The sequence below is a fragment of the Bufo bufo genome, chromosome 1 (assembly GCF_905171765.1).
Source record: "Bufo bufo chromosome 1, aBufBuf1.1, whole genome shotgun sequence".
Classification (NCBI taxonomy): domain Eukaryota; kingdom Metazoa; phylum Chordata; class Amphibia; order Anura; family Bufonidae; genus Bufo; species Bufo bufo.
In genome coordinates this window covers 478,129,675-478,152,153 of record NC_053389.1, presented here as the reverse complement: position 1 = coordinate 478,152,153, position 22,479 = coordinate 478,129,675, and the positions used below count along the sequence as shown (strand labels likewise).

The 22,479-nt window shown below is 46.0% G+C and overlaps 1 protein-coding gene across 2 annotated transcripts in view; it reads left to right on the top strand.

The window, feature by feature from the left end:
• RAP1B (RAP1B, member of RAS oncogene family) overlaps nucleotides 1-22,479 on the top strand; it is a 70,812-nt gene that overhangs the window by 5,453 nt on the left and 42,880 nt on the right. Inside the window, exon 2 of one of the 2 annotated variants that reach the window (XM_040409633.1) lies at nucleotides 3,269-3,448. The exons of the other annotated variant lie outside the window; for it this stretch is intronic. The gene's annotated coding sequence lies outside the window, so the exon portion shown is untranslated. The remainder of the gene's footprint in view (nucleotides 1-3,268; nucleotides 3,449-22,479) is intronic. 2 annotated transcript variants of the gene reach the window in all.

Here is a 22,479-nt window from a genome sequence, read left to right as displayed (position 1 = left end):
CTCATTTGCATACGGATTAAAAGTGTTTTTCTGCACAACGATGCTAGCAAGGAACTAACGGTAAGCACAGTTTTAATAGGGGGGATGCCGTGGACATAACTGTTATTAGGTTAATAGGGTAATTCTGCGTAAAACACTCCCTTTAAGGCCCTTTTATATGGGCTGATGCCCAGGCAATTATAAGTTAGGAACAGAAGGTTCCTGGTAATTACGTGATCTTTGGCGGTGGTGATTGCTATATGCAGCAATCACCTCCGCCCTATTGGGATGAGTGATGTCTACTGCGATCGCTCATACCTTTTACATAATCCGTGTTTCTGGTCAGCAGGTCCCACATTACACAGGACGGTCTGCTGCCAGCAAACGAGGATTTTCTGTGCTGCATAAAAGGTGTGATTACCTGTTGAACCAGCATTTGATCACTGATCGGGAGATTGGCAGCTCATTTACACTTGGCATGTATCGGGAACGAGTGTTTCTCCAAACGTTCATCCTTGGCCCATGTAAAGGGCCCCTAACGTGTGTGGAGGATTTCAGTATGCTCGATCCTTGGTTCTGCTGTGAAATATAGGTGGTCAGACACCTTGGACTTCCTATGTGTAGGAGACTATTGCACTTCTGTTCTGAAAGCTTAATTATTTTGTTTTAGAAAGTGCAAGACTCCCTGACGGAAACCTGATGGAGTCCATTATAGTCAGAGAGGTCTACTGCGCACTGTTGAACAGAAGGATGGAAACAGTAAAGCAGATGTGATTGCTGTTGGCAAAGTGCTTTTTCAGCCGACAGCCATTCTTTCTGCTCCCCCAACACGTGTATGTCAGCTTGGCTGAGCGTGCATGTGTTCTCCTTTTATCATCTCCCTTGAGAACAAAGGGATCGGGCGTGTTGAACTCCAACCGCCTTACCATTTTTCCTCTCTGTTAGGCTGGTTTCACACGGGCGTTGCGGGAACACCCGCGATTTTTCCGCGCGAGTGCAAAACATTGTAATGCGTTTTGCACGCGCGTGAGAAAAATCGCGCATGTTTGGTACCCGAACTTCTTCACAGAAGTTCAGGCTTGGGATCGGTGTTCTGTAGATTGTATTATTTTCCCTTATAACGTGGTTATAAGCGAAAATAATAGCATTCTGAATACAGAATGCAAAGTAAAACAGCGCTGGAGGGGTTAAAAAAAATAAAAAAATAATTTAATTCACCTTAGTCCACGTGATCGCGGCCCGGCATCTACTTCTGTCTCCTTTGTTGAATAGGACCTGTGGTGAGCATTAAATACAGTTACAGGACCTTTGATGACGTCACTCCGGTCATCACATGATCCATCACCATGGTAAAAGATCATGTGATGACCGAAGTGACGTCATCAAAGGTCCTGTAACTGTATTTAATGCTCACCACAGGTCCTATTCAACAAAGGAGACACAAGGAGATGCCGGCTACGCGATCAAGTGGACTAAGGTGAGTTTGTTTGTTTTTTTAACCCCTCCAGCCCTATTTTACTTAGCATTCTGTATTCAGAATGCTATTATTTTCCCTTATAACCATGTTATAAGGGGAAAATAATAATGATCGGCTCTCCATCCCGAACGTCTCCTAGCAACCGTGCGTGAAAATTGCACCGCATTTGCTTGCGGATGCTTGCGATTTTCACGCAGCCCCATTCACTTCTATGGAGCCTGCGTTGCGTGAAAAACGCAGAATATAGAGCATGCTGCGATTTTCACGCAACGCATAAGTGATGCGTGAAAATCACCGCTCATCTGAACAGCCCCATAAAAATGAATAGGTCGGTATTCAGTGCGGGTGCAATGCGTTCCCCTCACTCATCGCATCCGCGCGGAATACTCGCCCGTGTGAGAGTCAGGAAACCCCTCATATACATTAGATTGTTGGCTGATCTTTACCGAATTGGTAGGTTTGGCTGCCATCCATCTATGGAAGTAATAATGTATGCATAGCCGATCCAACTCTGCATATTTATGGGGAAGTCTAGAGAGTTGTTGACTGATAGCAATGTGATGTGTGTGGCCATGTTAAAGGGGTTCTGTGTTCCCCAGTGGAGCTTAGTCCCACCCAGGCCATTGATACTAGTCGTGACGTCACTGGGCCTGTGGTAAACAGCGAGAAGGCCGAGGCACTACTGCCAGCGTCGCTGCCTTCTCAAACAGCTGATCGGCAGGGGTCCCGGGTGTCTGACCCCCACCGATCAGATTCTGATGATCTATCCAGAGGATTCACAATGTCGTTCAAGTACAATCAGGCAAAGAATAACATTATATAGTATAGTACTTAAATCCTAGTACATCTATTTCTGAGCATCTCAATGGACATATTAAACTAAACAGTGCGGGTTATCAACCCTATGTTGACCAAACTACTGTATCTGAAAACTGTATGGACGGTCTGGTTGTCACAAAATCTAGCCCATTTGCATAGAATGGGGACAGTCTCCCGTCTAAGTTTGGTATATAATACATCTGTTATCTACTTTAGATTGGAGAATTAGGACAGGAGGGGGTCTCGGAGAAGGAGTATGAACAAAGTGAACAGTTCATAATGTATAGGTATGAGAAATGGAAAGGGATACAGAGAATAGTACAGAGTGGGGATGAAGGAGGAGAGAAAAGGGGAAGAAAAAGAAAAAAACAACCACGCCTTTCAGTTGCAACTCTTATGTTCTTTTCCTGTAAGAGTAACATCTGTACCCTCTCTCTATGCATGGCGTAGGTGATTTGTGATCTCTTTTCAGGCACATTGAAGCCCCGCACGTTGAGCGATGCCAGTTTGATTGTGGATCCAGACATGTTATCAAAAAAAAAAGAAAAGGGGGGGGGGGGGAGAAAGGAAAAAGAGAAAAGTGTAGGGTACAGAAAGAAGTAGAGAAAAGAAAGGTCAATAAAGATCACATAGCAGGGTAAAAAGCCTGCAGTGAGTGATCAAATAACAAGACTAAGTGTTGTGCAGAGATCTATGTTATGGGGGAACTAATGCAGCCCCCCCCCCCCCCCCACTGCTGTCAGGGAGCTGATCCCTACAGTAAGGTATCCCCTATATGGCAAAACTCAACGTCACTAGACGCCGAACTAACTAGAGGATGACGGACGATGACAGCATTCGAGAGAATAATAAAGTGGCAAATAAGAACAGAGCAAAAATAAATCAGAAATAAAAAATGCAACAATAAAGCCTTATAGTATGTAGAAGGGAGCTATATAGGGGAGAGGGGCTTAAAGGGGTCCCTGTTAACCAGGGCCTGCATTTTTCAAACAGCACGTGGCTGGTGTAGAAGAACTAGCTACAGCTACAGAGTTCCAAGAGTCCCTCTCGGGTGTTTCGGGTATCCTGGTCCATCGGCTCTCGGCATCGGAGGTTTGTCCTCTCCTGGGACCCCAAGGGCTCGACCGTGGCGCGATTAGAGGAATGGGGTTCGAGTCCAGTAAAAAAACAGAGGGAAGAGCAAGGCTAGATAGGAAGTTCGGGAGGTCCTCTTGATCTCGTAGTACATATCTCTTCGCATCTTTACGGACCACAAGGTGGAAGGGAAAACCCTAAGTATAAGGGGTGCCTTGTTTCCTTAAAATGTCTAGGAGAGGCCACAAAGTTTTGCGTTGGGTTAGTGTAGAGCGGGAAAGATGTTGCAGAATTTGCACTTGGGCTCCATTGAAGTCCCAATGAGCCACATTTCTTGACTTCTTCATGATCTCTGCTTAAAGCCTCATGCACACGACTGTGCCGTTTTTTGCGGTCCGCAAACTGCGGAAGCCACCCGTGTTGCCTTCCGCAATTTGCGGAATGGAACCGGCGCCAGCAATATAAATGTCTATTCTTGTCCGCAAAGCACGGACAAGAATAGGACATGTTATATTTTTTTTAGCGGGGCAGCGGAACGGAGCCAGGGATGCGGACAGCACACGGAATGTCATTTCGATGATTTCTGTTCAGTGTCATGTAAATGGTAAAGCTGCTTAATATGGTGCTCGTGGTCATTAAGTTGCAAATTCACGCATCTAACTTCACTGAAGCAGCGTCTTGTTTCCTCTCCACCTCAACCACCTTGTTGCCCAGAGTGGATACCTCGGCTTGTAGTGTGCTTATTTCTTTCTTATATGTAGCTTCCAAACTTTCCACATATTTCTCCATTTCATGCTTTGTAGGAAGCAAGCGCATATATGCCCTCCAGTCATAGGGGTCCTGGGTGGCCGGAGCAGCAGCTTCACCCTGGGGTGGCTTGTGCAGGTTACCATCCACATCCCCCACACTGTCCTCCGAAGAGGCGCTGTGTATGGCCTGGCCGTTATTGCGCTGAGGTAGTGGGCTGCTGCAAATAAGAGAGATGGGCTGTGGCCACTGCGCCACCAATGAATATAATTAACACATTAATTTAAGTGTAGGCAGCGGGTGCCGGCAGAGGTATCACATACCCGGCACCCACCTTCTATGACATGGCGCTGCGATCCCTGGCAATTAACCCCTCGGGTGTCAAATCAAAATGTTGGTATCGTGACAACCCTACTCTGCACTGATGAGGCGCAATCAACCCGAAACGGCTAAGTCATGTCTAAAGGCCCTTTAAAAGCTTGAACATTGACTTATACGATAGCTGCCTTACATCTGGTGGCATTAGCGGCAGAGCTTACTAGGTGCTCATTTGTGTACCCTCTTCCTGGCATTTAGAATATTGACTCGCTGTACGGATTTGAAATCTGTAGTATGCCAATTTGTAATATGGATCTCCCCTGCGGATTTCGCCCTTTGCAATGAAAAAATTAAAATGCACAAATTGCTTCTGACTTTTCTGCTGTACTTTTAGGCCCTTGTGGACATTGCCTTAGGGTAGGTCCACATGAGACTGCAGTGCTGTGGATTTGCCGTTGTGTGGCAGATTATGTATAGTACCAGCAAAGTGAATGAGGTTTTAACAATTCTCATCCACACACTGCTGGAAAAATCCACAGAGGAAATTCACCTGTGATGTAGATTTGAAATATGCAGCCTGTCAATTTATGCTGCAGATTTCATCCATAGTAATACAAAGAGGAAAATCTGTGTCAAACAGCTTTTCTGCAATAAAAAAATCCAGGAAAAACACCCGCAAAACACTGAAAAAGACATACGGTCTCTTACTCTGCAGCAGGTTAGCAAGCTAATGAAGCTTTTTATTGGTGCCCTTTGGCCAAGGATTGGACCAGTGCAAAAGTTTTTAGGAACAAACGTACATTCTTCTTGACGTCAAATCTTTTTGAAGTGACAGTTACAGGCCCTATTCAAACAACTGTTCTTTTGGTCTGCATCCAATCTGCCTTTTTTGTGCGTCAGATCGGATGCGGACCCATTAATTTGAATGCTGCAAAAAGTGCGGAGAGCACTGTCCACATCCATATGTCCATTCCGCAGCCCCGCAAAAAAGACAGAACATGTCCTATTCTTGTCCATTTTGCGGACAAGAATAGGCATTGTTACAATGGGTTTGCAAAAAAAGGATGAAACACGGACATCATCCATATTTTGCAGATTGCTGCAAGATCCCTGTAGTATCTGCCCCTCATTGTTTTCAATGGAAGTCAACGCTACAGTTTGCGGCACGGTGGTTTAACGCCATCCCTTCTTTCCCTGGTGTTTGGACAGCCACATCTGGTCTCTGCTTGTGATTTAGCTCTATTCAATGAAGCTGTTCAGCGGAATTCAAAGTGAACAACCGCAAATTAAGTGGTTGTAGTTTTTGCCACTGTATACAGATTTTGACGCTGTCAGAATCCGCCATGTAAATGGGCCCTAATTAGGGTGGGTTCACGTAGTTCCAACGTAGATTTTGGTGCAGATCCACCTCCTACTGATAGTAATGGGAAAACTGCTTGGAGTAAAGAAGTGACATGTTCATTCTTGGTGTGGATTCTGCAGTGAATCCACACGCAAAGTTGACATTGAGATGGTTAGGATCAAAAACGGTACATTGTAAAATCTCTGCCATGATGGAAAGGGTTGTGCAGTTGTTTGTTTGACTGTAGTTTAATTAGTAACCAGCAAGAAATGCTGTGGTGTAATGTAAATTACAAGTGCTCGCTCCATTCAAGTGGACTACACTCGCTTCCGAGACGGCAGGCAGTGTAATGAACAGGAAGCAGCGCTCACATGGAGCACCTCCTCTATAAACAGCTGATCGGCCGGGTGATGGACAACCGCCAATCTGATGTTGATGAGGACCCTAAACATACAGCAGGAGCTACAATGGAACGGTTTAGATCAAAGCATAGTCATGTGTTAGAATGGCCCAGTCAAAGTCCAGACCTAAATCCCATTGAGAATCTGTGGCCAGACTGGATAATTGCTGTTGACCGATGCTCTCCACCCAATCTGGCTGAGCTTAAGCTATTTTGCAAAGAATGGGCAAAACTTTCAGCCTCTAGATGTGCAAAGACTTGCAGCTGTAATTGCAGTGAAAGGTGGTCCTACAAAGTACTGACTCAGGAGGGACGAGTACAAATGTAGTAGTTTCACTTCACACACACGTGTTATTTTGTGTTGGTCTATCACCTAAAATCCCAATAAAATACATTTTGTTTGTGGGTGTAACGTGAAAAAATGTGGAAAGGTTCAAGGGATATGAATACTTTTTCACTGTAAATGCTGCCACTGATCAGTCCACAGGCCGTTGTTTTGGTCCGCATCCGTTCCGTAGTCTGCAAAAAAAAAATATATAACCTGTCCTATTCTTGTCCGCACTTTGCGGACAAGAATAGGCATTTATTTTGAAGGCGGTTTGTGCCCTTCGGCAAATTACGGAACGCTCACGGACGCCATCCGTGTTTTGCGGATCCGCGATTTGCGGACCGCAAAACACACCACGGTCGTGTGCATGAGGCCTTAGGTGAACACTTTCACTGATCAGTCCAGGGTAAATGCTGCCACTGATCAGTCCACAGTCTGGTGTGCAGAGTACGCAATAATGCCTGTACAAGCGTCATAGATGCCTGTACAGGCAGTTTTACTCCCTAAAAAATGTCTAATGCGTATGAGTACACACAATGATTTCACTGCCATTCGTGAGCGCTGTGAACGGCGCAGGCAGCACAACAATACAATACAGCTGTTACCTGAAAGCTCCAATAGCAGAGCTCCGTACAGTACAGAGCTTTGTTATTAGGAAGGAGGCTGCTGATTTGCCATTGTCTGCTCCTCTTACACCCCCATTCACCCGCACGCTAAACACAACAGCAGCTTCCTTTTCAGTTATTATGAAAATGGGGAGAGGGCGCCATCCCTGCTCCATTGCGGGCTGCGGATGAAGTACTACTGATGAAGGGAAAGCATGGCAGAAACGGAGCCTCTGCTGAGCAAAGACCATGTGCCCAGGTGATGTCGCACCAGAAGTCCCAGCAATCCCTGCAGGCTTCTATCTGCTGCTGTTTCTCTAGATTGTGACCTTATGTTGATAGTGGTGTTAATAGAGTCTCAAAGGCCTATAAAAGTAGGGTACCTACTCTATTAACACTACTATCAACATAAGGTCATCTAGAGAAACAGCAGGTTTTTCAAATTCTTTTTTTCCTGTAGGTGTTTAGGTATTAGAGCAATCAAATGAAAGTTATGTTTTAACATAAGGCTCAGAAACGGGGTTTTCTTTAGCCTCTTGACTATTAGTTTTTCTATGTAATTACCCTGGACCAGAGGTCTATTTTGCTGTATGGTTTTTGTATGGAGCGCACTGCCCACAGATCACAGAGAGGACTATAGGGTACACTATACTGTGTAACAGTCCGATATATTGTGTACAAGACTGTCTCCTGTGCATTCGTCCCAGAAGCCATACCTTTTATTAATCATTTAAAAATAACCTCAAACCGGGCTGAGATCTCCAGGATCAAGATAACAAATATACACTCGCCTAAAGAATTATTAGGAACACCTGTTCTATTTCTCATTAATGCAATTATCTAGTCAACCAATCACATGGCAGTTGCTTCAATGCATTTAGGAGGGTGCTCCTGGTCAAGACAATCTCCTGAACTCCAAACTGAATGTCAGAATGGGAAAGAAAGGTGATTTAAGCCATTTTGAGCGTGGCATGGTTGTTGGTGCCAGATGGGCCGGTCTGAGTATTTCACATCTGCTCAGTTACTGGGATTTTCACTCACAACCATTTCTAGGGTTTACAAAGAATGGTGTGAAAAGGGAAAAACATCCAGTATGCGGCAGTCCTGTGGGCGAAAATGCCTTGTGGATGCTAGAGGTCAGAGGAGAATGGGCCGACTGATTCAAGCTGATAGAAGAGCAACGTTGACTGAAATAACCACTCGTTACAACCGAGGTATGCAGCAAAGCATTTGTGAAGCCACAACACGCACAACCTTGAGGCGGATGGGCTACAACAGCAGAAGACCCCACCGGGTACCACTCATCTCCACTACAAATAGGAAAAAGAGGCGACAATTTGCACAAGCTCACCAAAATTGGACTGTTGAAGACTGGAAAAATGTTGCCTGGTCTGATGAGTCTCGATTTCTGTTGAGACATTCAAATGGTAGAGTCCGAATTTGGCGTAAACAGAATGAGAACATGTATCCATCCTCTGATGGCTACTTCCAGCAGGATAATGCACCATGTCACAAAGCTCAAATAATTTCATTGGAGTTCACTGTACTAAAATGGCCCCCACAGTCACCAGATCTCAACCCAATAGAGCATCTTTGGGATGTGGTGGAACGGGAGCTTCGTGCCCTGGATGTGCATCCCTCAAATTTCCATCAACTGCAAGATGCTATCCTATCAATATGGGCCAACATTTCTAAAGAATGCTATCAGCAACTTGTTGAATCAATGCCACGTAGAATTAAGGCAGTTCTGAAGGCAAAAGGGGGTCTAACACCTTATTAGTATGGTGTTCCTAATAATTCTTTAGGTGAGTGTGTGTGTGTGTGTGTGTATGTATGTGTATATATATATATATATATATATATATATATATATATATATACAATATAACATGTATGCTATTTGACTCAGTATACAAGATACTCCATGGTTACTCACGGTTAGCTGAAATCACACCAAATCCTTTCTCAACAGGTAGGATGGGGATCAATTCAGAGATCTTGTTCAGGAACTTGGATAATGTCCAGGAGTTTGCAGGTGGTTTAAAAATGGTGGAAAAACCACAAGTTATGTGTTAGATGACAACAACCTACAAATTCCCTATATGTCCCTTACTTGTCTAAGCCCAGGGACACCCCTTGAAGGTAGGGGTTCCCTGTCCTCGTACCTAATCTAATATCCCCTATAATTCCCTATACTGTGGAAAAGGACAAGCTGAGTACATAGACATACATGAAACGGACAAACAACATAAATTCCTTACGTTTCCCCAGTTGGTATAGATCACAACTGGTTCGTCAGGGGAGAAAAAATATACTTAAACCAAGAGTCTCACGGTGGAGACTATCATTCAGTGCCCCTCAATCGAGACCCTCTAGGACAGTGATGGTGAACCTTTTAGAGATCCAGTGCCCAAACTGCAACACAAAACCCACTTATTTATCGCAAAGTGCCAACACGGCGATTTAAAGTGAATACCAGTATAGTATATCTTCCATGTACTTTATCACTTAGCTATAATATCCTGCCTACATTCAGTGCGCTGCCTGTGCCGTTCATAGTGCGCCCTGTGCTGATAAATGGCAGGAGAAGTCTAAGGCATATTGGTACACCATAGGGTGTGGGTGCCCACAGAGAGGGCTCTGAGTGCCACCTCTGGCACCCGTGCCATAGGTTCGCCACCACTGCTCTAGGAGAAAAAATACAGGATACAGGCTTAAAATGTCAGGTGTCTCGGATTTGGTGTGATTTCAGCTAACCGTGAGTAACCATGGAGTATCTTGTATACTGAGTCAAATAGCATACATAGTATATTGTGTGTATATATATATATATATTTGTTATCTTGATCCTGGAGATCTCAGCCCGGTTTGAGGTTATTTTTAAATGATTAATAAAAGGTATATTTTAGATTTATGGGAAGGAGTTTTTGTTTACTACTAACGTATACTTCCCTGTTTGTTATTTGCTGCTGAGGCGGTTTTGTGAGTGTAGAATTTACACCAATCAGTTCAGTCTAGGGTGAATGCTGCCGCCGATCAGTCCAGTCTAGGGTGAATGTTGCCGCCGATCAGTCCAGTCTAGGGTGAATGCTGCCGCTGATCAGTCCAGTCTAGGGTGAATGCTGCCGCCGATCAGTCCAGTGTCTAGGGTGAATGCTGCCGCTGATCCCTCCAGTGTCTAGGGTGAATGCTGCCGCCGATCAGTTCAGTCTAGGGTGAATGCTGCCGCCGATCAGTCCAGTCTAGGGTGAATGCTGCCGCCGATCAGTCCAGTCTAGGGTGAATGCTGCCGCCGATCAGTCCAGTCTAGGGTGAATGCTGCCGCCGATCAGTCCAGTCTAGGGTGAATGCTGCCGCCGATCAGTCCAGTCTAGGGTGAATGCAGGCGCCGATCAGTCCAGTGTCTAGGGTGAATGCTGCCGCCGATCAGTCCAGTCTAGGGTGAATGCTGCCGCCGATCAGTCCAGTCTAGGGTGAATGCTGCCGCCGATCAGTCCAGTGTCTAGGGTGAATGCTGCCGCCGATCAGTCCAGTCTAGGGTGAATGCTGCCGCCGATCAGTCCAGTCTAGGGTGAATGCTGCCGCCGATCAGTCCAGTGTCTAGGGTGAATGCTGCCGCCGATCAGTCCAGTGTCTAGGGTGAATGCTGCCACCGATCAGTCCAGTCTAGGGTGAATGCTGCCGCCGATCAGTCCAGTCTAGGGTGAATGCTGCCGCCGATCAGTCCAGTCTAGGGTGAATGCTGCCGCCGATCAGTCCAGTCTAGGGTGAATGCTGCCGCCGATCAGTCCAGTCTAGGGTGAATGCTGCCGCCGATCAGTCCAGTGTCTAGGGTGAATGCTGCCGCCGATCAGTCCAGTGTCTAGGGTGAATGCTGCCGCCGATCAGTCCAGTCTAGGGTGAATGCTGCCGCCGATCAGTCCAGTGTCTAGGGTGAATGCAGGCGCCGATCAGTCCAGTGTCTAGGGTGAATGCTGCCGCCGATCAGTCCAGTGTCTAGGGTGAATGCTGCCGCCGATCAGTCCAGTCTAGGGTGAATGCTGCCGCCGATCAGTCCAGTGTCTAGGGTGAATGCTGCCGCCGATCAGTCCAGTGTCTAGGGTGAATGCTGCCGCCGATCAGTCCAGTCTAGGGTGAATGCAGGCGCCGATCAGTCCAGTGTCTAGGGTGAATGCTGCCGCCGATCAGTCCAGTGTCTAGGGTGAATGCTGCCGCCGATCAGTTCAGTCTAGGGTGAATGCAGGCGCCGATCAGTCCAGTGTCTAGGGTGAATGCTGCCGCCGATCAGTCCAGTGTCTAGGGTGAATGCTGCCACCGATCAGTCCAGTCTAGGGTGAATGCAGGCGCCGATCAGTCCAGTGTCTAGGGTGAATGCTGCCGCCGATCAGTCCAGTGTCTAGGGTGAATGCTGCCGCCGATCAGTCCAGTGTCTAGGGTGAATGCTGCCGCCGATCAGTCCAGTGTCTAGGGTGAATGCTGCCGCCGATCAGTTCAGTCTAGGGTGAATGCAGGCGCCGATCAGTCCAGTGTCTAGGGTGAATGCTGCCGCCGATCAGTCCAGTGTCTAGGGTGAATGCTGCCACCGATCAGTCCAGTCTAGGGTGAATGCAGGCGCCGATCAGTCCAGTGTCTAGGGTGAATGCTGCCGCCGATCAGTCCAGTGTCTAGGGTGAATGCTGCCGCCGATCAGTCCAGTGTCTAGGGTGAATGCTGCCGCCGATCAGTCCAGTCTAGGGTGAATTCAGATTGTGTATTGTAACATCTCATATAGTGTTATTAATGGAAATAAGATGGTTCTAAATAGTTCTTAAGTGCTACCTAATGTATTATTTGGACGTTTGTTAGTGTAATATGCAAGTTTTTCTAATGCAGCATCATTTCAGTGATGAGATATCCAACACTTCCAGCGTACAGTCAGCCCCCCGGCACACAATGTAATGCCTTTTATCTGTGCATCACTAGTGCATGTCCCCAGTAATGATGCTGCGGGAATTGCTTAATTGAAATTTAGGAGAGAATGGATCAGCGTTAAGTGAATGTTGTAGAAGTTTGCAACTGGGGTTGAACATACTTCAGTAATACATTATAATACTTATAAGTTCTAAGCGTCCTAATTTACTTCACCCACCTGTCCCGACATGGGGAAGAATTGCCACCACAAATTTTGCCCTGATTTTGCAGAGGATGTGGCGCAGGTTTCACCATATGCCCTGGTAGGAATCCGAAGCATAAATTGAAATGCTGTGAATTTAAAGTCTGCAATGCAGGTCGATTTTCTACTGCAGATCTTTATCTCAGTGTATGGGAGAGATTTGCTGATACTGTAATACACCTCAGATTCTCTGTACATAATACTATCCTCAGAATATCTGCTACATGTATACATTTCACACGCAGCATTTTCCCAGCTTTGCTGAAAGCTACTAGTAACATATAAAATGCGCTATTTGTGATTTCTTCGCTTTCTTTTTTTTCTTTTTTTTTTTTTCAAGATGCAGCATGCTCTAGGACCTCAGGGAGGCTCAACCTGTGGCCCTCCAGCTGTTGCAAAACTGCAACTCCCAGCATGCCCTGCTGTAGGCCGATAGCTGTAAGCTGTCCGGGCATGCTGGGAGTTGTAGTTTTGCAACAGCTGGAGGGCCGCAGGTTGAGCATGCCTGCTTTAGGTATACCTTTTTTCAGAAGTTACCTTTAATGCTTTGTATAGGACTTTGAATAATGACTGAAAAAGAGCACCCAAAAACTATTTGTAAAAAATGCATAAAATTCATGGTGTTTCTTACAAGCCACCAAACTATGGCCACAGGTCGCACTACATTTTTTCCAGAAGTATAAAAATACCCCTCTTAACAATTTTGAGGAGTATTTTTAGCCGAGGAGGAGTAGGAATTTTGCGGTAATTCATATATATAATGCATAGGCCCACATAACGTTATGAGGCTGATATTTCTGCAGGGAAACCATTGCTAGTCTCCAATGCAGAAATAAATAGACAATTTTACATTTATCCAACATCAAACACTAAACATAAGATAACGGGGCCCGCCTGCCGCTGCCATACACGGGGCCCGCCTGATGCTGCCATACATGTAAAGCGATTGTCCATATTTCCTACTGGATTGCAGGGTGGTCGTAACCATGGAAACGAGCTGTGTATAATGTGATGAGAAAAATGAATCCAGCCAGCAAAGGGAGGCAATATGTACAATCACAATACATTAGTAAGTGCCTTGTGTTAACTTTCTCTACATAATAATTGCTGTTTGCTGAAGTGAGAGACAACCCCTTTAAGGGTATATGCACAGTGTAGTTTATGCAGATTTTCCACAAGGTTTTTCGCTGCTTTTCCACACCAAATCCAAGCCAAAATCGGCATGTAGTATTTCTGGATTTTGTTTGTGGATTTGCCCCAGATCTTAACTTTTGCACTGCAAAAAGTGAAATCTGCACTGGAAATCTGCACCTCAGGTTTTTTCCACACCATTTATGTGATTTTGTAAATCTCGCTGATTTAGCTTGTACTGTTTAGGGCTCGTGCACATGACCATATGTTTGTTCCGTATCCAATTACTGATTGAATGCGAACCTATTCATTTCAATGGGGCATCCGCACGTCTGTTCCGCAGCCATGCAAAAAAGATAGCACCTGCCCTATTCTTGTCTGTTTTGCAGACATTTCTGTTGAAGTAAAAAAATGGCAGCATGCACATGGCCAGGACCCGCAATTTGCAGACCACAAAACAGATAGGGTCGTGTGCATTAAGGATCGACCAATATAGATTTTTTTTTAGGGCCGATACCGATAATCTGTGAACTATCAGGCCGATAGCCGATAATTTATACCGATATTGTGTGAATTTTCATTTTTGGAGAAAAAAAAAGGAGCTCTATCGGGGTGAATAGGACCTCACACTCTCCCTGCTGCCCTGTGCTTTGTGCACACAGCAGCAGGGAGCTAACTATGGCAGCCTGGGATTCAATAGCGTCCTGGCTGCCATGGTAACCGATCGGCGCCCCAGGATTACACTGCTGGGGCTCCGATCAGAACTTCCACTGAGGAGGAGGGGAGAGGGGACCACATTGCCACTGCCACCAATGATTAATACTGGGGGGCTTGGGTGGGTGGGCGCACTGCACCACCAATGTCTTTAATACTGGGGTTGGGGGGGGGCGCACTGCACCACCAATGATTCATACTGGGGTTGGGGGGCGCACTGCGCCACCAATGAAGATAACTCTCATTAATTCATATACAGGAGGCGGGAGCTGGCTGCAGAATCACATAGCCGGCTCCCGGCCTCTATGAGCAGTAGCTGCGTGGGGTTAACTACCGCGGATCGCAGCTACTTGTCATAGAGGTCGGGAGCCGGCTATGTGATTCTGCAGCCAGCTCCCGCCTCCTGTATATGAATTCATGAGTTATCTTCATTGGTGACGCAGTGGCCACAGCCCCGCCCCTCTTGTGCCCTCTCCTGTCATTGGCAGCAGCACAGGGGGAGGGAGATGCTGCTTCCTTCTCCCCTGTGCTGCTGAGGGAACACGGAGAGCGCTGTCAGCAGCGTGATCCTTGTTCCCGATATGTTATCGGTATATCGGCAAAATAGATGCCGATAACGTTCAAAATCCTGACTATCGGCCGATAATATCGGAAAAACCGATAATCGGTCGATCCCTAGTGTGCATGAGCTTTTACTCTGTGGATATTTTGTCTGAAACTCTTTGTAATCTGTTCCATTTTCATATACCCCAAGGGTAGGGATTCTGCACACTTCCCTATTTCTCTACATTCTTTACATTCGTGGCTTTTCTCTACCCTCAGACCTCAGTTTTAACAACTGCACTGTTTAAATGCATTTTGAATATGCAAAAAAAAAAAAGTGTGATGGAGATCTTAGGGCGTGACCATAGACCTCCCTCCATCTTCCTTCCTGACATCAGGGACCAGAAGTCACACCACCAGCTCTGTATGTTAGGGCAGCCATGCATGAAGCGTTTTCAGCCTTGGTGGTACGTTGTACTGGACCAGTATTTTCTCATGCTTTTTTAGTTTGAGATTCTATTTAAATGGCCAGTGGTCAACATATGTCTTTCTATTCTCCAGACGTAGGAAAATGCTTAGAATTTCTGGGAAGTGAGCATGACATTGAAGAAATGTGCACGCGCTTGGGGTGAGTGGTTAGCGAGCCCTCCACAGAAGAGGAATTCAGGATTTGGCTGTACATGACCATATAAGGCAGGGTCCATAGTAAGAGCTCAGGCAGCCTGCGCAGTGTCCCAGCTAGTCATCTGCTCGGTGTATGCTCTGAGGATGAGTTTTTATAAGAAAAGTGTTCATTTTCCTCATAAATTGAACACATCTTTACTTATGTTATGACCCTGCATAATTTATTTTACCCTATATATGACTATAAAACGAGAACGTGGAAATTTTCACATACACTATATTTTCAGCACTTCTAAGAAAATACTATGAATTTTGTGCTTTTTTTTTTTCCGTGTTTTTCAAAGTCGTTTTTGTGATCTTTTTATCTTATCTTTACAATAGAAACATGAGTTTTTCCAGCATTTTTCGAGTCCTATAAAGAAGCCTTCTGACAAAAAATGGCATGCATAAATCATGCTTTGAAAAAAAAAGCACTTAAAACTTCAGAAACCACACAAACGCCAAAAGACAAAAATGCTGTATGTGTCAACTTTTCAACGGTTGCTATAGACTTTCGGCCAAAAAACAAACCTAGAAAACAAAAAGGCCGTGAAACACGCCGCTAAGGGCTATGTGTCAGTGCGGCCAGAGCGGACAAATAAATCAGAATCGTCAGACCCGAACTTCCCATAACTTCTTTATTCAGCCGCCATAACTAATCTGTAAAGCTCCTGCAGCCTTATGTGAGAAGGGCACTTAGCAGCTATATCGCGGTAGCTCCTTTGAAGTATGCAGCAGTATGCAGTGTAATAAACTGCTGCTTTTTTTTATTAACGTGTTTAAATTTACAGGATTCTTTTTCATGCCAGATCAAGAACTTTAGGTTACACATTTTGATTAGATGGTTACCAGTTGCCTTAAAGGGGTTCCCCAGTAATAATGACATTTTATCAAGTGCCAGCAGCCTGTACCACTTAGCCAAGGATTCATACTTACTGCTCCTCACCGCTCCAGTCGCTGCCATCTTTTTCTTCTGTGGCAGCATGGGCATGGTCACATGCTCCTCTGCAACCAATGACATGTTGCTTCAGTCAAGGAGGGGGGGGGGGGAGTGTGCAGATCACAAGGGGCATTACAAAAATGGTTCTCCAAGGACTCCAGCCAGTTTCTTAGTGCCCAAACTTTCTTATTTGCATATAAATAAAACGTAGATATCTCGGCAACAATTGAACATACAGACAAAAGAAAGCATTGAGGATTTGCCCCAGATCTCACTAGGGACGCATCGGTTATCGAAGCGTCGATACTTTTTCAATATTTTAATGCCTTGTTCAGTTTAAAACTGTCATTTTTTTCGATACCAAGTTGTGGTATTGTGCACGTTAGTAGAAATTCTGATTGGAGAACACGCCATGTTCTCATCAGCGGCCACTGTCGCCAATGAAAATGTGGAGCCTGCCCTGGGGGAAAATAATAAATGGTGCACACATGCCTGGGGTATGTGATATAGGGTGTCTGCATCTTAGGTGTGTGATAAATGGTGCATACATGACTGGGATATGTGATATATGGTGACTATGCTTCCTGGTTATGTGATAAATGGTGCATAGGTGTATACATCGTTCACAAAAAAGGGGGAGGGGACCTAAGGCTACTTTCACACTCTCGTTTGGTGCGGATCCTTCATGGATCTGCACAGACTGATCCGTTCAGATAATACGACCGTCTGCATCCGTTCAGAACGGATCCGTTTGTATTATCTTTAACATAGCCAAGACGGATCCGTCTTTAACACCATTGAAAGTCAATATAGGACGGATCCGTTTTCTATTGTGCCAGATTGTGTCAGTGAAAACTGATTCGTCCCCATTGACTTACCTTGTGTGCCAGAACGGATCCGTTTGGCTCAGTTTCATCAGATGGACACCAAAACTCTGCAAGCAGTGTTTTGGTGTCTGCCTCCAAAGCGGAATGGAGACGGAACGGAGGCAAACTGATGCATTCTGAGCTGATCCTTATCCATTCAGAATGCATTAGGGCTAGGTAGAGCGCTTAGCAGCGTGTGTGCAGTGTGTGAATGCGTCTTGACAGCTACTGACGTAGTGTCAGACAAGTGTGCTGTGAAGGTTTGTGTGTAGGAGCACAGTCACCTATTCCAGTTAATCAGTTTTTGCAGGCAACTACAGGTAGTTTGCTTACATTAGTCTATCCACACATTTCCCCCCTATGTTCAAGCCCTGCAGATATAGTTGTGGATGAATCGGAGATAGTGCACATCTCTCTCACCTTGGCAGCAACTAAGGCTACTTTCACACCTGCGTTCGGGTGTCCGCTTGTGAGTTCTGTTTGAAGGCTCTCACAAGCGGCCCCCAACGCATCCGTACAGCCCCAATGCATTCTCAGTGGACGCGGATCCGCTGAGAATGCATCAGTCTGGCAGCGTTCAGCCTCCGCTCCGCTCAGCAGGCGGACACCTGAACGCTGCTTGCAGCGTTCGGGTGTCCGCCTGGCCGTGCGGAGGCAAGCGGATCCATCCAGACTTACAATGTAAGTCAATGGGGACGGATCCGCTTGAAGATGACACCATATGGCTCAATCTTCAAACGGATCCGTCCCCCATTGACTTTCAATGTAAAGTCTGGACGGATCCGTTCAGGCTACTTTCACACTTAGAAATTTTTTTCAACTATAATGCAGACGGATCCGTTCTGAACGGATCCAAACATCTGCATTATAGGAGCGGATCCGTCTGTGCAGACATCAGACGGACCCGCTCTGAACGGTAGTGTGAAAGTAGCCTAAGGCTACTTTCACACTTGCGTTTGGAGCGGATCCGTCTGGTGTCTGCACAGACGGATCCGCTCCTGTAATGCAAACGATGGTATCCGTTCAGAACGGATCCGTCTACTCTGCATTATATTTCCCCAAAAAAATCTAAGTGTGAAAGTTAGTCAGACGGATCCGTCCAGACTTTGCATTGAAAGTCAATGGGGGACGGATCCGTTTGAAATTGCACCATATTGTGTCAACTTCAAACGGATCCGTCCCCATTGACTTACATTGTAAGTCTGGACGGATCCGTTTGGCTCCGCACTGCCAGGCGGACACCCGAACGCTGCAAGCTGCGTTCAGGGGTCCGCCTGCTGAGCGAAACGGAGGCCAAGCGGAGCCAGACTGAGGCATTCTGAGCGGATCCGCATCCACTCAGAATGCATTAGGGCTGGACGGATGCGTTCGGGGCCGCTTGTGAGAGCCTTCAAACGGAGCTCACAAGCGGAACCCTGAACGCAAGTGTGAAAGTAGCCTAAGTCGTCAACTCCTTGGGGTGTAAACAAAGTGTTTTAATTGTTTATGGCTCAAAGCCGTTTTATCATTATGTCGAATTAAAAGTGAAGTTTTAATACACACTTTATACCTGGGTCAAGATAGGTCTAGGCCATTCTTGGCATTAATATATAGGTGTATATATGACAGGGATATGTGATATATGGTGGCTATGCATCTGTTGCATGTAATGAATAGTGCATACATGATGGGTGTACGTGCATCTTGGGTATGTGATAGTGCATACAGGTATGTGCCTCTTGGTTCTGTGATAAACAGTGCTCATATGTCTGGGTTATGTGATAAATGGTGACTATGCATCCGGGGCATGTGATAAATGGTGCATACAAGATTGGATTTCAAAATCCACACCACAGGTCAATTTTCGTGCGTAAACGTTTCAAAGCGTGTACATGAGATTTTGTAGCTGGTACGGCTGCGGATTTTCAGACATTAGTAATTTCGCTTTGCTTTCTACAGCTTTTTACGTGCTCTTTCCACTACTATGGCCCAATGTTTGATAGGGGGGATATGGTACACAGAGTCTGCAGTGTTTTCGTGCAATTTAGGGCTGCAGCTAACGATTATTTAAATAATCAATTAGTTGTCGATAATTTCATCGATTAATCGGGGAAAAAACACCAAAATGACAAAAAAAGGGGTTTATATGATTTTACTTGAAAAATTATGTTCAAAGGCCATATTAAAACAAATTGTGAATGGCACTGTTATGGGGGGATCTGTGGATGGCACTGTTATGGGGGGGATCTGTGGATGGCACTGTTATGGGGGGGATCTGTGGATGGCACTGTTATGGGGGGGATCTGTGGATGGCACTGTTATGGGGGGGATCTGTGGATGGCACTGTTATGAGGGGGATCTGTGGATGGCACTGTTATGGGGGGGATCTGTGGATGGCACTGTTATGGGGGGGATCTGTGGATGGCACTGTTATGGGGGGGATCTGTGGATGGCACTGTTATGGGGGGGATCTGTGGATGGCACTGTTATGGGGGGGATCTGTGGATGGCACTGTTATGGGGGGGATCTGTGGATGGCACTGTTATGGGGGGGGATCTGTGGATGGCACTGTTATGGGGGGGGATCTGTGGATGGCACTGTTATGGGGGGGATCTGTGGATGGCACTGTTATGGGGGGGATCTGTGGATGGCACTGTTATGGGGGGGATCTGTGGATGGCACTGTTATGGGGGGGGGATCTGTGGATGGCACTGTTATGGGGGGGGGATCTGTGGATGGCACTGTTATGGGGGGGGGATCTGTGGATGGCACTGTTATGGGGGGGGATCTGTGGATGGCACTGTTATGGGGGGGGGATCTGTGGATGGCACTGTTATGGGGGGGGGATCTGTGGATGGCACTGTTATGGGGGGGGATCTGTGGATGGCACTATATAGCATCTTATGCTATGTGTCATACACAGATCCCCCTCCCCATAACAGCCCTGGCCCCGCCGCTCACAGCAGTATTCATTAACCGGCAGTAACTTTTACTTTAAATCAGCGCATCTTCTTTTACCTTACAATGAAGCTCCAGTAACAGGCAGAGCGGGCGGCGGCGTAACGTCACTCACGTGATGCGCCTGCTCCACCTACTTTATGAATGAAGCAGACGGAGCATGCGCGTCACGTGAGTAAGTGACGTTACGCCGCCGCCCGCTCTGCCTGTTACTGGAGCTTCATTGTAAGGTAATAAAGATGCGGTGATCTAAAGTTCAAGGACCCGCAGGCATAGTGCCTGACCGCCCGCATAGCAACGAATCGGCCGATTATTCGTTGACAACGAATCCCGTTATCGAATATTATCGATAACGTCGATTAATCGTTGCAGCCCTAGTGCCATTTGTGGTCCTAGAAGCAGGGCTTGCATTTCTGAGCATGTTTCCATTAGACCTCATGTACACTATATTCTGTTCTCCAATTGGTGGTTAAATGACGGGCTAGTATGTTCTTAGAAAATTAATCGTACAGAATGAAGGTCACAAGGGGGGGTTTTACTTCCTGAAGCAATTCCCAGCGTTGACATAAGTTGTACTTGTCTGCTGGGATGGTAATGAATGGTCCCAGTGATTCAGAATGGGTATGGCACTGTCCAGAAAATCGGAAGGACTGCTTTTCCTTTTAATGATGCTCTGATTACATTTTTTAATGGGAAGATTTGCAAGGCTGTAATTCCTGAGCCACATCTGCATCCAGAGGAATAGTTAACATGCCCTCGGAGCAATGGATGGGTTCATTTATTCCCAGTCCTGAGTAAGTGCTTCTATATATAGAAGGTTAATGAGGTACTATGCAATCGGCTGGAGGGTCTGGGAAGTGACTGACTCTGAGCTTTGACTGTCATCATTGCAGATACTACCTGGCTGGAACGGCACAAGCAAGAAATTGTGTGTCAGCTGCTTTTTGGCTGTCAAAGCATTTATATAGTGAGCTGAATCTTCTTCAAGGGAACATATTTATTTAAAGGGGTTCTGCACTTTCATTTAACTGATGATCTATCCTCTGGATAGATCATCAGCTTCTGATCGGCGGGGGTCCGACACCCGGGACCCCCGCCGATCAGCTGTTTGAGAAGGCAGCGGCACTCCAGCAGCGGCGCGGCCTTCTCACTGTTTGCCGCCGGCCAACTGACGTCACGACTAGTATCAACTAGCGTGGGTGCGGCTAAGCTCTGTTCACTTGAATGTAGCTTAGCCGCGCCCACACTAGTTGATACTAGTCGTGACGTCAGTGGCCCGGCGGTAAACAGTGAGAGGGCCGCGGCGCTGCTGGAGCGCCGCTGCCTTCTGAAACAGCTGATCGGCGGGGGTCCCGGGTGTCGGACCCCCGCCGATCAGAAGCTGATGATCTATCCAGAGGATAGATCATCAGTTAAATGAAAGTGCAGAACCCCTTTAATTGTAGTTTTCTTAATTTGGTTTGAAGGGGGTTTTCCGGGATTACTATGGTTTTTAACAGACATGCTCTTGTAGTTGCTTAAGTCATGTACAGTACAGACCAAAAGTTTGGACACACCTTCTCATTCAAAGAGTTTTCTTTATTTTCATGACTATGAAAATTGTAGATTCACACTGAAGGCATCAAAACTATGAATTTACACATGTGGAATTATATACATAACAAACAAGTGTGAAACAACTGAAAATATGTCATATTCTAGGTTCTTCAAGGTAGCCACCTTTTGCTTTGATTACTGCTTTGCACACTCTTGGCATTCTCTTGATGAGCTTCAAGAGGTAGTCCCCTGAAATGGTTTTCACTTCACAGGTGTGCCCTGTCAGGTTTAATAAGTGGGATTTCTTGCCTTATAAATGGGGTTGGGACCATCAGTTGCGTTGAGGAGAAGTCAGGTGGATACACAGCTTATAGTCCTACTGAATAGACTGTTAGAATTTGTAATATGGCAAGAAAAAAGCAGCTAAGTAAAGAAAAACGAGTGGCCATCATTACTTTAAGAAATGAAGGTCAGTCAGTCAGCCGAAAAATTGGGAAAACTTTGAAAGTAAGGGCTATTTGACCATGAAGGAGAGTGATGGGGTGCTGTGCCAGATGACCTGGCCTCCACAGTCACCGGACCTGAACCCAATCGAGATGGTTTGGGGTGAGCTGGACCGCAGAGTGAAGGCAAAAGGGCCAACAAGTGTTAAGCATCTCTGGGAACTCCTTCAAGACTGTTGGAAGACCATTTCAGGGGACAACCTCTTGAAGCTCATCAAGAGAATTCCAAGAGTGTGCAAGGCAGTAATCAAAGCAAAAGGTGGCTACTTTGAAGAACCTAGAATATGACACATTTTCTGTTGTTTCTCACTTGCTTGTTATGTATATAATTCCACATGTGTTAATTCATAGTTTTAATGCCTTCAGTGTGACTCTACAATTTTCATAGCCATGAAAATAAAGAAA